The 12,565-nt window shown below is 49.0% G+C and overlaps 1 protein-coding gene across 6 annotated transcripts in view; it reads left to right on the top strand.

Moving 5' to 3' along the window:
* PUDP (pseudouridine 5'-phosphatase) overlaps positions 1-12,565 on the top strand; it is a 216,281-nt gene that overhangs the window by 56,224 nt on the left and 147,492 nt on the right. The gene's annotated exons all lie outside the window — the stretch shown is intronic.

The following is a 12,565-nucleotide window of genomic DNA, read 5'->3' as shown; positions in this document are numbered from 1 at the left end:
CTTAGAATCTTCTGGTGTCTCCTTTAGTGAAAGGTATCTCATCCCAATACAATTCTTTAAAAAGGGGGTAAAAGCTAAAATAAGATGCTGAATGTTTGCCTATTGAAAGTCCTATTAAAGCAGTAAACATTAAATTTACCATAAAATATTTTGGTACTAAGTGAAATTTTCATCCTTCAACCTCAGGCTCTTGGGGAAACTGAAGGACTTGAACAAGCATAGCACAAATAGGAAGAGAAGGAAAAAGCCCTGGTGTGTCTTCAGATGGGGCCAGATGCCTGACCTATGTGTCCTGCCAAAAAACCGGGGAATCACGCACGGGGGCATGGAAGCCTCAAGCCACAGCTCAGATGGTCTCCTGCTTTAAGCAGTACAGTTGCTGGCGGCACAGGCACAGGTGCACATAAAAGAAGGCACTAGCTTTAACCGTCTTTCCTCACATACCCGTTCTTGAAGAGGAGTCAGCGTTGCCATTTCTTGAGTTAGTTCGTCTGCAGGAAGGCAGGGGCATGGGGAGACGCAGTACACCTGCCCGGGCCCTCACCCAGCCAGTCGAGCTGCACTTTGCAAGACGGATTTCCTGGTTGTGAGCTTACAGGCTGGAGGCTTGGCGTGCTTCTGGGCTGAGTGTTTGGCCAGACCCCATTGAAAAGGAGTTTTATTTAAGGGTTTGCTCATAGTCCTCTGGCATGCAGTAAGCACTCAGCAGTGCAGTAGTGGCCCCCTTTGCACTCACCAGGGAGTGTATGAGAGGCCAAGGTTTACAATGGACATGCAGTTCTTAAGTGCACTGGAGTGTCTTGGATGAAAAGGAACTTTGAGCCAGGCATCGCCGGCTGTGCCAACAGGAAGGGGTGATGGGTAGGCCTGAGTACATGCCGAATCCCCACTGCACTGCTCGAGCAGCACAGCAAACGATGTGGGAATCCCTGGCCCACCCACAGTCTCTAGCAAGCGGACAGCTCTGCGACGCTGCTTGGTGGAGAGCAGATCATTGACCCCCCTCCTTCCCCAGATCCTCAGGGCAGAACAGGGACAAAAGTAAAAAGGTGCAGCCTGCAGTGTGTGCATCTGCCTCCAGGCTCCAGCGCTTTGCTCTTCAACACTGAATACTCCAGCTCTCCTTGCAGCGCATGCTGTCCACCCACCTACGTCCATCAGAGCGGAGACGTAAACCATCTGTACCGCAGCCGAGAATCAGAGCGCCCAGGTGGTAGGTGAGACGCCGGCCAGCTTTCTCATTTTTCAGAAGGTCTTTTATTTCTGAACCCTGGCCACATTGAGGGGGTGTGGTTTCTCAACCTCTCATTGGCTGAGAGGCTCGCCTCTGATAGTACCAGTCGCATGTGCCAGTACAGGTCCACTGTCTTTGATGAGCAGAAATTCTTCCCCATTCTGTGTGACGGATGAGGCTTTGAATTTTCACTTGGGAGTGCCTGTCTTTGTATGTGGCTTCCCCAACCAGAACGCTAGGCAATCTTCTCCATGTGCTGACGTCCAGATGTGTTGCTGATGTGAACAAGGTATTGATAGATGTCATGGTCTGCCTCCAGTAGATAGTTTTCTTCAAAGACTATTGGAGAAAAATTACTTGAGAGGCTCCCTCCCTTTAATGCTGAGCTCCTTGACCGTATTTGAATCATGTGTTTATTTATGGGTCCAACTTACAACCTGGAACCTGTAAAACCCGCCCAGGTGTGTACCTCAGTCTGCCCTAAGGAATCATTGGCAGCAGTTGATTCGTTGTGACTCAAGTGCCAGGGCTGGTTCAGAGCTCACCCCCAAATTCCACTCGACAGCCATTTTAGGAAGCAGGACTTGCCTGAGATCTCCTAGCCTGGAGCCTTAGGGTCCCAGCTGAGACCCCTGCTCATCCCATGACACCTTTCCAGGCACGGCCAGAGCCCATCCTGGGTAGGAATGAGTTGCTTCTTATATTAGGAGATTCGTAGGTCCTGGACTTGGCGTCCCAGTACACATCCCATTCAGGTGTGTTCTCTTTCCCTGAGAGCCTTTCCCCTTACTGGAGAATTTCCCCAAAGCTTCGGATCTACACCCATCCTCATGGATTCATCGTTTTCTTTGTGTAGTGCACGTTGCTGATTAACTGTGCACAAGCCAAGGAAGGTGCCTCCCTCCATAAGCTGGCACAAGATTCACTTTATAATCACTCTTCAGTACCACTCAGTCTCGTGAAGACTGGACAAAATATTGGCTGTGTTAACGCGCTTTGCCTCTACCAATGAGGCAGTTAAAGGAAGAAGAGTCTAATGTTCCCTTCATCTGCAGACAGGCCTCGCTTCACACGGTGCCATGGTAATTGAAATGCACGCATGTTGAACTGTGTCCTTCCTCGGTGCAGGAGCAGTTAGCCCGAAACCATGCGAAGGGAAGACGTGGTTTCCGTTCAGCACGGCACCGCGCAGAGCAGAAGGCTGCCCACACAGGACTTCCTCTTCTTGGCAGTGTTTGCTTTAGATTTGTCAAAGAGAAATGAGCAACGTCAAGTTGTGAACGTCATCTAGGGTTGCAGACACTACTGGCTGACTAATCCACGTGTCAGTTTATGGGCATGTTAGTCCTGCAAAAATTAGAGAAACAGTTCTTGCCATAGTTCTTGTGCAAACTTGGTTAAGGCTCTTTGGGTTTCCCGGTTGGGATGTGTGCGTTGTAATTGGAAAGGAAGGTTTTAATTGGCTTCTTGTTGTGGAATTGCCCCGAATGTCATACTGGCTTTTCTCTTAATGACACAGGAACCAGTTACCAGGAGGCTAGAGGAAATGCGGCACAGTCATTAAACCACGGCCTCCACTCGCTCTTTGATGCAGGGCAGACCAGACGGGAGCACAAAGGGGCCGCCCGCCTCCAGAGTTCAAGGGCAGTGCTTGTAGGTGATGAAGTCCCTGGAGAGATCCACAGTTGCCGCAGGGAAGCACCACCAAATTAATTAGGTACAGAAGTGGTACTCGTAGTCAGAGACTGAAAAAGGAAGAAAGTTAAGTTCAGCTATCAGTTACCATTTTTCTAGAAGAAAATGCTTAGCCGAACAGGCATTGACTGCTCTTTGAAAAGATTTTCTTTCCGTTGTTCCAGGATCAGTCTTCTGTGCTACAAATAAGCAAAAATAATGCTCCCTCCGGAGGTCCTTCGGGACACCCCCTAGAGGGAGCCTTTCCAGAACGTGTGCATGTGGGGAGCCAGACAGGAGCGCGGCGCGGGGAGCTGCGCCCCTGAACGGCAGCGTCCTATGGGTAGCCTCGTCAAGGCTCCAGCTGCATGGCCGGGCCACCCTGGAGGCCCACACACACATTGCCCTCCAGGCCCTGCGGCCCTGCCCAGGGGCCCAGCCGCGCTCACACCAAGGACTTCCTGGCCACAGTAATGCAGGGCTTGGTTGTAGGAGAAAGACGCCGGGCTGGTACCTACCGCAGTACCCGAAAACGCTCAAATTGGATTTTGCAAGCCCAGCTGCCACAACTTGTCTCACATCTGTTCCCTTGTTAAGGTTGTGCTAAGAGCTCAATTTCAAGGACTTACTATGTTTTGTTTCGCTCTAAGAAAGTGCTGCACATTTCTTTCATACTGTTAATATATAAAGAGTAAAATGAAAGACATGTATTTCAAAAGGCAAATACTGATTTTATACAGTGGGTTCATTATAAAACTCAAATCATTTCTTCAATCATAGAAAAAATTACAGGAGTTGGCTTTTCAATATACGCAATGACAGCTCATATTTAAAATCATCCTCTGCCTGCTATCTCATCACTTATTTACAATAACAAATGGGATTCAGAACACTGCCTATTTGTGTATACGTGTGTATTCACTCTCTGCTGTTGTGAAGCCCTACAATTGATCATTGATAGGACTTTGAGTTTTGTATCATGCCGTCATCTCTTCTTTTAAATGCCAGGGTCCAGGTTATGAGTTAGCATTCAGTTTGTAAACAAGTGGTAAAGAAAAAAGCTGCACGGGATTATGATAAACAGGCAACAGTGACTTTATTCAAAACTATATGCAATCGAGAAGAGAGACCAGAAGGCTGTTGTGGGAGAAAGAGACCAGAGGCTGCTGTGAGAAAGAGAGAGACAAACAGAGAGCCAACAGACAGAGAGACCAGAGGCTGTTGTGAGAGTGAGAGAGACCAGAGGCTGGTGTGTGTGTGTGTGTGTGAGAGAGAGAGAGACTAGAAAGCAGTTGTGGGCTGTTGTCAGAGACCAGGGGCTGTTGGGATAGAGGGGGAGACCAGAAGACCCTCCCGATAGGGGAGAGGGCGATAGGGGAGAGGGCGGCTCGGCTCCCTGATAAGGGGCAGGAGAGCGTCTAAGGACTGGAGGGGCCGCCAGGCCATGGGCGTGTCCAGTAAAGGGTGCCATCTCCCGAGGCAGAGGAGTTCGCCTGGGGCTCTTAAGGGCCAAGGTGAAGGGAGGCCAGGCTCCTGGAGTCAAGGAGACGCTGGCTCCAGATGACTGCAGCTAGGCGGGGGTGAGAGCTGTCGCGGGCAGCAGCAGTGGGTGAAGTCTTTCTTAGCATCACGGGTCCAGGTAATCTCAGCACTGTCACAGGAGACCTGTCAGATCCCTGTTTTCCCTTGAAACCCACCTACTCATTGACGAATGATGGCCAAGTCCACACAGACAAGCTGGGCTCATTCCAGCAGCCTGAAAACATTTTACTACTTCTTTGTATGCACACCCCAAAATCATGTGGTCTCTGGTAAGTGTCTGTGAAATTCTTCCTGCTCTCTTACACACTTGAACCTTTTTTTTCTGATAAACTACTGGGGGAAGGAATGCTGCTCAGTGTATTAGAAGACAAGACAAGTCCCCTTGGGCAGAAACCATTAAAACCTGGAAGAGTAGGGCTCGAGTGCGGCCTAGTATTTTAGCTCAGATTTTTACAGAGAAGACAGACTTCGACAGGAATGGAAGGCAGTGGCAAGCAATGTGAAATATGTTGGAGTTTGAAAACCCGGCAGGAAAGTTCACATTTGCTATAGCACACATTTAAAGATTGCTGGAAGTTCTTCCGAAGCGCATGTTGACAACGTTTGTGTTTTGGAGCCCAACCTGGGACTTCCCGGTAGATTGGCTGCGGGCAGTAGGTAGAAGTAAATGACAGACGTGATTTCAACATCCGTTCCTTTAGGGAGCTTACCGTTCAGTGAGAAAAAAACTTCTCCATGATGACAGAACCCCTACGAGGCTTAGAGAGAGTGAAATGACGGGAGAAATCTGTAACTGGTATCTGTTTCTGAATCTATTTGTACAGAATTCTAAGAAGGATTTCTTTCTGTAAGACGTTGCTAGAAAGAATTTTTTCTTCATGTATTTTGTTTTGCGTTTAAATCACAATACCTGAAATTACATCTGAAAATCGTCAGAAGTTTAATCGTCGTATATGGTACCTGGCATGTGTCCCAAAAGAACGAGGACAGGTGCTGCTGTTTGGGGCTGCCCTCTGTTAAAGGTACCCTTTTGCCTCCTAGAATAATGGAAAGCAAAGAGATGTATCCCTGTGTGGAACTGAAGGTAAAATCCGCTGGCCCGCTGAGCTCTGTTGGCCCTCTGCCTGGGGGAAAGGGCTATTCCTCAAGTCTGTCCCCCGCCACTCCCCACCCCCACAGGGCCCTGAGGGCCGTGGCCAGGGCTGCCCCCAGCTTCAGGGCAGGCCGGCCTCTCTGCTGTCCCCTGCCCAGTGGGCAGAACACACCTTGTCTTTGTTTTTTTTTTTTTTTTAAAGATTTATTTATTTATTTCTCTCCCCTTCCCCCCCACCCCAGTTGTCTGTTCTCTGTGTCTGTTTGCTGCCTCTTGTTTCTTTGTCTGCTTCTGTTGTTGTCAGAGGCACGGGAATCTGTGTTTCTTTCTGTTGCGTCATCTTGTTGTGCCAGCTCTCCGTGTGTGCGGCGCCATTCCTGGGCAGGCTGCACTTTCTTTCGTGCTGGACGGCTCTCCTTACGGGGGGCACTCCTTGCGCACATCAGCACTGCACGTGGGCCAGCTCCACATGGGTCAAGGAGGCCCGGGGTTTGAACCACGGACCCCCCATGTGGTAGATGGATGCCCTAACCACTGGGCCAAGCCCGCCGCCCCCCCACCCTGTCTTTGGTGTTGATGGAATTTCCAGGGTGTCCCCTGGGCTGTGCTTGTGCAGGTGCCTGTTGAAGAAGTTCCAGCAGCCCTTATGGGCCGGTCCCCACATCCCACCTCCTGTCCAGCCCTACAGGGGGTGCTGCAGCACCCCTGAGAGCCGGCCAGAGGGACGCCTTCAGATTCTGTGGGGTCAGCTGTCCTCTGACCTGCCGGGAGGGAGTTGGTCTTGCAAAAACAATGTTGGACACGGCTGCAGCACCCTAGGCAGGGCATGGGCCAGCGGAGCGGGCCTGCCCGAGGGCACATGGTCAATCCAATGGGTGCTTTGGTAAGATTAGAGCGCCAGGGAAGGAGGAGGGCAGGGCAGACGCTTCTCTAAGAGACTGGGAGGTGCAAGGCACCCCTGGAGGGAACCCAGAGCACGTCGCAGACAGGTCACCTAAAGGCCCAGATCATGCGCCGTGAGAGCGGAAGGCTGTTATTCATACCTCTGTTTTTCCTAAGAAATTGAACTAGCAGAACAGTCTATGTTGTTTAAAAAAAAAAAAAAATGGGAGGAGAGACTAGTTTCCTTACAAGCATTCAATTGCTCACCAAATGAGTAGGTTTACATCTTGAGGAAACGTAGTGCCTCCTGCTCCTTGACCTGGCTTTTCTGACCGAGGGTTGAAAGTGTGTTTTCCCCTAAGAAGACGACTCTTCCTGCGGGTCACCCAGAGGATTGTTGGGGCTACACGCCGGCAGCCCAAGTTGTCAGATGCGGTCTGGAGGAGCTGGGGAGCTTCTGGAGACGTGGAACTCAAGGGTCTCCCCAGAATTCTTGGTGTGCTGCGCCCTGAACAGCTGTCTCTTCCAGGAGTGCTCCAGGCACCTGAATGATTCAGGTGACCCCTAGGGCCGACATGCGCACGTGGGACCCTGCAGAGCCGCCCCGCATTGCCGTGGCCCAGGGGGCAGGATCTTCTCCCTGCAGAGCCGCCCCGCATTGCCGTGGCCCAGGGGGCAGGATCTTCTTCCTGCAGAGCCGCCCCGCATTGCCGTGGCCCAGGGGGCAGGATCTTCTCCCTGCAGAGCCGCCCCGCATTGCCGTGGCCCAGGGGGCAGGATCTTCTCCCTGCAGAGCCGCCCCGCATTGCCGTGGCCCAGGGGGCAGGGTCTTCTTTCACTGGACTGAACCCTGGCGAGGAATGAGGAACCAGACAGTCCTCTTCTCTGCCTTCTTACTTGCCTCTCTCCCGCTCCGGTTTCAATTCTGAATAACCATATCTGAAAAGTAAAACGAGGACCCGCTGTTTCTGGTTGTGATCACAAATGAAAATCGTGTCCACCCATCTGCTCAGCACACTGGAGTGTAGACTGTTCAGATTATTAATTTATTACAGGATGTTTAATCTATGCAAAAAGAATATCTTGCCTTCCTCCAGCTGATATTTTTTTTGCAGTGCGTGATGGCTTTTTAAGCTTTGTACCTGTTCTTACGTGGTCTTGCAGCCATATCCTGAACTCTCCCATCTGTGAAAACTTCCTCCTCAGCACTGAGAAGCACCAACATCTGTGCTAGTATAATGAAAAACCTTGGCTATATAATCTGTGCATTCTCTTCTATAAATTCTTGAAATAAAGGCCATCGTACACAATCGTCATGAGTATGGGGTGAATTATACAACCATTCGCAGCATTTTGCAGGCTTCATTAAGGAATGGATTATGCAACAACAATTCATTGACATAGGAATACAAATCTAACCGTACTATATCTGCAAGGCTTAAAAGCATAATTACCTGGTATTCACCAGCTAATGGAATGATGGGAGAGATTTACTCTCCCTCGCCAGAAGACACGATACCTCCTACATCCTCTTCTTCCTAGATCAACTGAATGGGGGTGTGCCTTCATTTTAAAGATCAAGTGTGATGAGGAATTATTCTTGATAATTTTCTGGCTTCAGATAAACTGAACTGAATAAACAAAAATGATGGTAGCAGTATTTTCCTTTGCAATTATGAAGACAGTTAACCCAACAGAAGCTCAAAACCTGTACCTATTTGTGATGTTTTTGTTCAGTTTTATTCACTATGACTGCTGGTGAATAGATCACTAAGCAATTAATTTTCTCTCATTCTTTAGATGTATACACACTGACACATACATCAAACAAAATGCAAACTGCTGAAATAATATGCCAGAAGCGGCTTTTTCTGTTGCCATGATTTGTAACATTACTTGAGGGGCTCCTTTATAATTTATTCTTATAATGTGTTCCACCAGCATAACATGTAAGTGGTTTTCTCAGTGCTGTGTACATCCTTACATGAGATTGGTGAAATCTCCATGTATAGCAGTCTCAGAGAATGATTGCTCTCATTAGGCCACGATAGTAGCATATCTACATTAAATCACCATCACAGGGTGGGAAATGTGAAACTAATCCAATGTTTAGAAATTTAAAAGGATGAGTTGCCTCTTGGGTTTCTAAAGAATTAATTGTCCAGTCATCCTCCCCAGCACTCTTTCTAGACATCATCATCCCGCTTTGGATAAGGGAGCAGTGGCTAGACACTGAATGAACAGTGCTCAAGAGTTTCCTTGTGAAGCAGCTGGTTCTTGCCCTCCAGGTTTGCCTGATCATGTTTCCCTCTGATTCCCTCTGGTCCCCCTGCCTCCCCACACCACCCCATAGCCTGGCCATGGTCTCCCCCACTCATTACTCTGGGTTTCCTTGCTCATCTTCTCTTCTACACCTCTCCCAGCGTACTTCCAAAGCCTTTCCTTGGCCACCTACCCATCCCATCCAGACAATCCCTCGTTGTAGCCTGTGGCTCCCGCTCTGGGGCCCGCCCAGCCCTTCCCTATGCCTGCAGGTCTTCTCCGCACCTCTAGTCTCCCACTGGCTATGTCCATCTCGTGAGACCACTCTCATCTTCCACAGCCTGACCCTGACATCCCTCCCTAGTCATCCTCACTGAAACTCGCTCCTCCAAGTCACCCGCCCTCATCCCAGTGACCAGCGTATTTAAGTGTACTGTTCTTGTAGATGCTTCCTCTTCAAGAGGCCGATGTGCTAGTTCAGCTCTTAATACACGAGATGAACAGGGAGCTGATTCCCACAGGCACATACCATAAGTAGAGTACAAAAGGCTGACAGCAGGACACGGAGGAAGTAGAAAAAGAGTGATTCCGTCAACCACCTAGAAGCTCTGAAGACTTGTTTCACTGCTCTTTAAAACAGTAGACACTTTTGAGGGCCTTGCTGAGCTTTAACTGGGTCCTGACAGCTTGGCGAATGTGGAGTCAATATCACTGAAAAGAAAATAAGTAACCATTTTTCACCTATCTGAATGTCTTTTGCTCAGCACTCAATTTACACACACACACACACACACACACACCCTTTAATATGAATACTCAGAGTGTCTCATAATATATTTTTCACAAATGACATGGAAAACTCTTTTGGAAGCTTCCCACCCACCCACCTGCAAGAAGTTGTTGGATGGATGGATGGATGGATGGATGGATGGATGGATGGATGGATGGACGGACAAGTAGATGATGGATGGATGGATGACGAATGGGTGGGTGGGTGGGTGGACGGATGAATGGGTGGATGATGGATGGATGGACAGATGGATGGGTGGATGAGTAGATGGAGGGAGGGAAGGAGTGTGGACCAAGTTGTTATATGGTCCACTGTGGGAACACAGGCTCAGGCACAATAGAGATTTTCAGCAAATGACCGCTTTATTACTCCATAGCACAAAGGGTCCAAAGGAGGAGAGGAGGAGGTCCCATCATGGCCCGTTCCCTGGAGAGGCCAACCCCTGGTTCAGGGTTGGTGGATGGCAGCTCCTCATGCCCTGGCTCTGTGCTGCTTGAGTGCTGTGTTTGTAGGCATCTCAGAGGCAAAGAGACCCACCCCTGAGCAGAAAGCATGCATCAAGCAGTGTTTATACAGAGTTTCCGCTCTGGCAGGCAGCTGGGGCTGGTGGTTCCAGGTTTCAGGTTCAAAGTATGGTCAGGCAGGTCTGTTTCTGGGTAGCTTGTTTTTTCACGATTGAGATCTAACATCTCCCCTAGGCTGCTAAGAGCTTCTTGTGAAATAGGAAACATACCAAACACCTACACACAAGCCAGCAAGAGGGGAAAAGGAGGGAGGCGGTAGGTGAGGACCAGGAGATGGCCACTGGGTATGTCCATGACTTCCCCAGCTGGGAGGGATAGAGGATGGAGAGGTGGATGGGGAACGACGGGAGTGTTGGAAGGACCCTGGAAAATAGAAGCCAAAATACTGATTATAAACAGAAGTTATATGCAGACTTCAGCAGTCATTCTTACAGCATTACTTGAAGGTTTATTATTTAGATAAAGTTCTAATGAAATGCAGATGCAGTCTTATTGTGGAACTTGTACTAGGTAATCAACTATCTAACAAAGAAGATGGAGGTGGCGGACTTGGCCCAGTGGTTAGGGCACCTGTCTACCACATGAGAGGTCCGTGGTTCAGGCCCCGGGCCTCCTTGACCCATGTGGAGCTGGCCCATGCACAGTGCTGATGCATGCAAGGAGTGCCCTGCCACGCAGGGGTGTCCCCCGCATAGGGGAGCCCCATGCGCAAGGAGTGCGCCCTGTAAGGAGAACCGCCCAGCGCGAAAGAAAAGTGCAGCCTGCCCAGGAACGGTGCCGCACACACGGAGAGCTGACACAACAAGAGAATGCAACAAAAAGAAACACAGATTCCCGTGCCGCCGACAACAACAGAAGCGGACAAAGAAGAAGCAGCAAATAGACACAGAGAACAGACAACCTGGGGGGGGGGGAGGGGAGAAAAAAATTAAATAAATAAAAATCTTGGAAAAAAAAAAACAAAAAACAAGATGGAGACAAATAAAAACTTAAACCTTAGATCTGAGAATGGCTAATTGGAAGTCCATCCAAATTAAAGTTTAAGGCCCCTCTGAAATTCTGATGTCTAGCATTACCAAAAATTGAGGTTGGTATTTCAAAATTAATGCATGTAAAAAATCTATAAAAACTGATATAATGAAAGTTTTAATTTAAAAATAGTGCGGTTGAAAGTTATTTTTGATAATGATTAGCCTCAGATTTCTATCATACGTGGTTTTATATGCAATTAGCCTCAGCATCAACCTTTATAGCATGTACTGAAAGCATGGCCTACATGCAATTCCAGATCTGCTGAGAGTCTTGAAGTGAACCTTAAATGACTCCATATCAAAGTATTCCTTGGAGTGAATATAGTTGTATTTGAAATTTTCACGAATCCAGAAAAGCATATAACTTAAAATACATACTGGCAATTATTTAAAATTTGTGACAAAATGAAATCTCAGGTTGGGTGGGACAACACTTATGGTGAAGACCTGCAGTGGACAGGATGCATGGAACTGAAAAGGGATTTGATACGGCTCATCCTTCATGCGGCTCTTCTGGTCTTTTCCCTAACCCCTCGTTCACCTGAGCTGATGAGAAGAAAGGCGGTGAAAGCACACGGAGATTCAGAATTTGAAAATGTGCGACGAGCTAAGCACTGGAAGCTTACGCATTCCAATAAATGTATCTGGGAAATGGGTATAAAAAGGCTAGCGATGACTCCCTCCCTTCTGAAAACCTAGTAAGCCTGGCTCCTCTCTCCTGGTACCCTGTGCCCCCATTATTCTGTGAGCTTCTTGCCTGGAGCTTCCGCCTCTGTTCCCTGCACTGAAATGCCAGGGCCACCCAGCCTTCCTTCTCCACTCTCTTCCCAGGCCACAGCTCCAGCTGCCACTGTCTTCTGGGGGCGCCCAGCCGCACCTCCAGCTCACAGCCACCATATGGTGTGTGGTTGCCCCACCAAGACCTCCAACCCAGCCTGTCACCAAAGCAACTCTTCCTCCACCAGGTCGTTGGCACCATCCACTGTTAGAACCTTTGGAATTCCCTTTCCCCACAGCCTGTTCCACGAGTCATCAGGGGCCTTTTGCTGTGAAGTTCTTCTCTAACCACACCCATTTTTAGTCTTTCCCCCTGGCACCCTAGGGCAGAGATGCTGTCACGTGAACCCCTTGGACTCCAGTGCCCTCTTAGTTATGTGATATGTATCTGTAAATAACCCCCAGTACAAACGCCTCTACCCCTCTTGACGATGGGATGTGCGCAGCCGGGCTCAAGCACACAGACCCCCGCCATCCTGCCAGTGGCTACTGAGCTTCAGCACCGCAGAGAAGGAACTTCAGCTCCTCCAGGCGGGGAGCCACTGAAATGTTTCACCTCCCCAGAAGTCAGGAATGTCATTCTTTCTACAGTAAATGCCTCAAGCTACAGTTTAATGAAGCCCCTCTCCTCTCCTGGAGATGGAAATCAGAAGTATTTACACCTTCAGCTTGACAGAGTGAAAAGAACATTGGGTTGTTCCTAGACTTGAATTCTGTTCCTAAAATCTGTCATCTGTGTCACCTTCAGCTTACCTT

This window comes from Dasypus novemcinctus, chromosome X (assembly GCF_030445035.2).
Source record: "Dasypus novemcinctus isolate mDasNov1 chromosome X, mDasNov1.1.hap2, whole genome shotgun sequence".
Classification (NCBI taxonomy): Eukaryota; Metazoa; Chordata; class Mammalia; order Cingulata; family Dasypodidae; genus Dasypus; species Dasypus novemcinctus.
The sequence above is the reverse complement of the archived record's forward strand: the minus strand, read 5'-3'. Positions and strand labels throughout refer to the sequence as shown.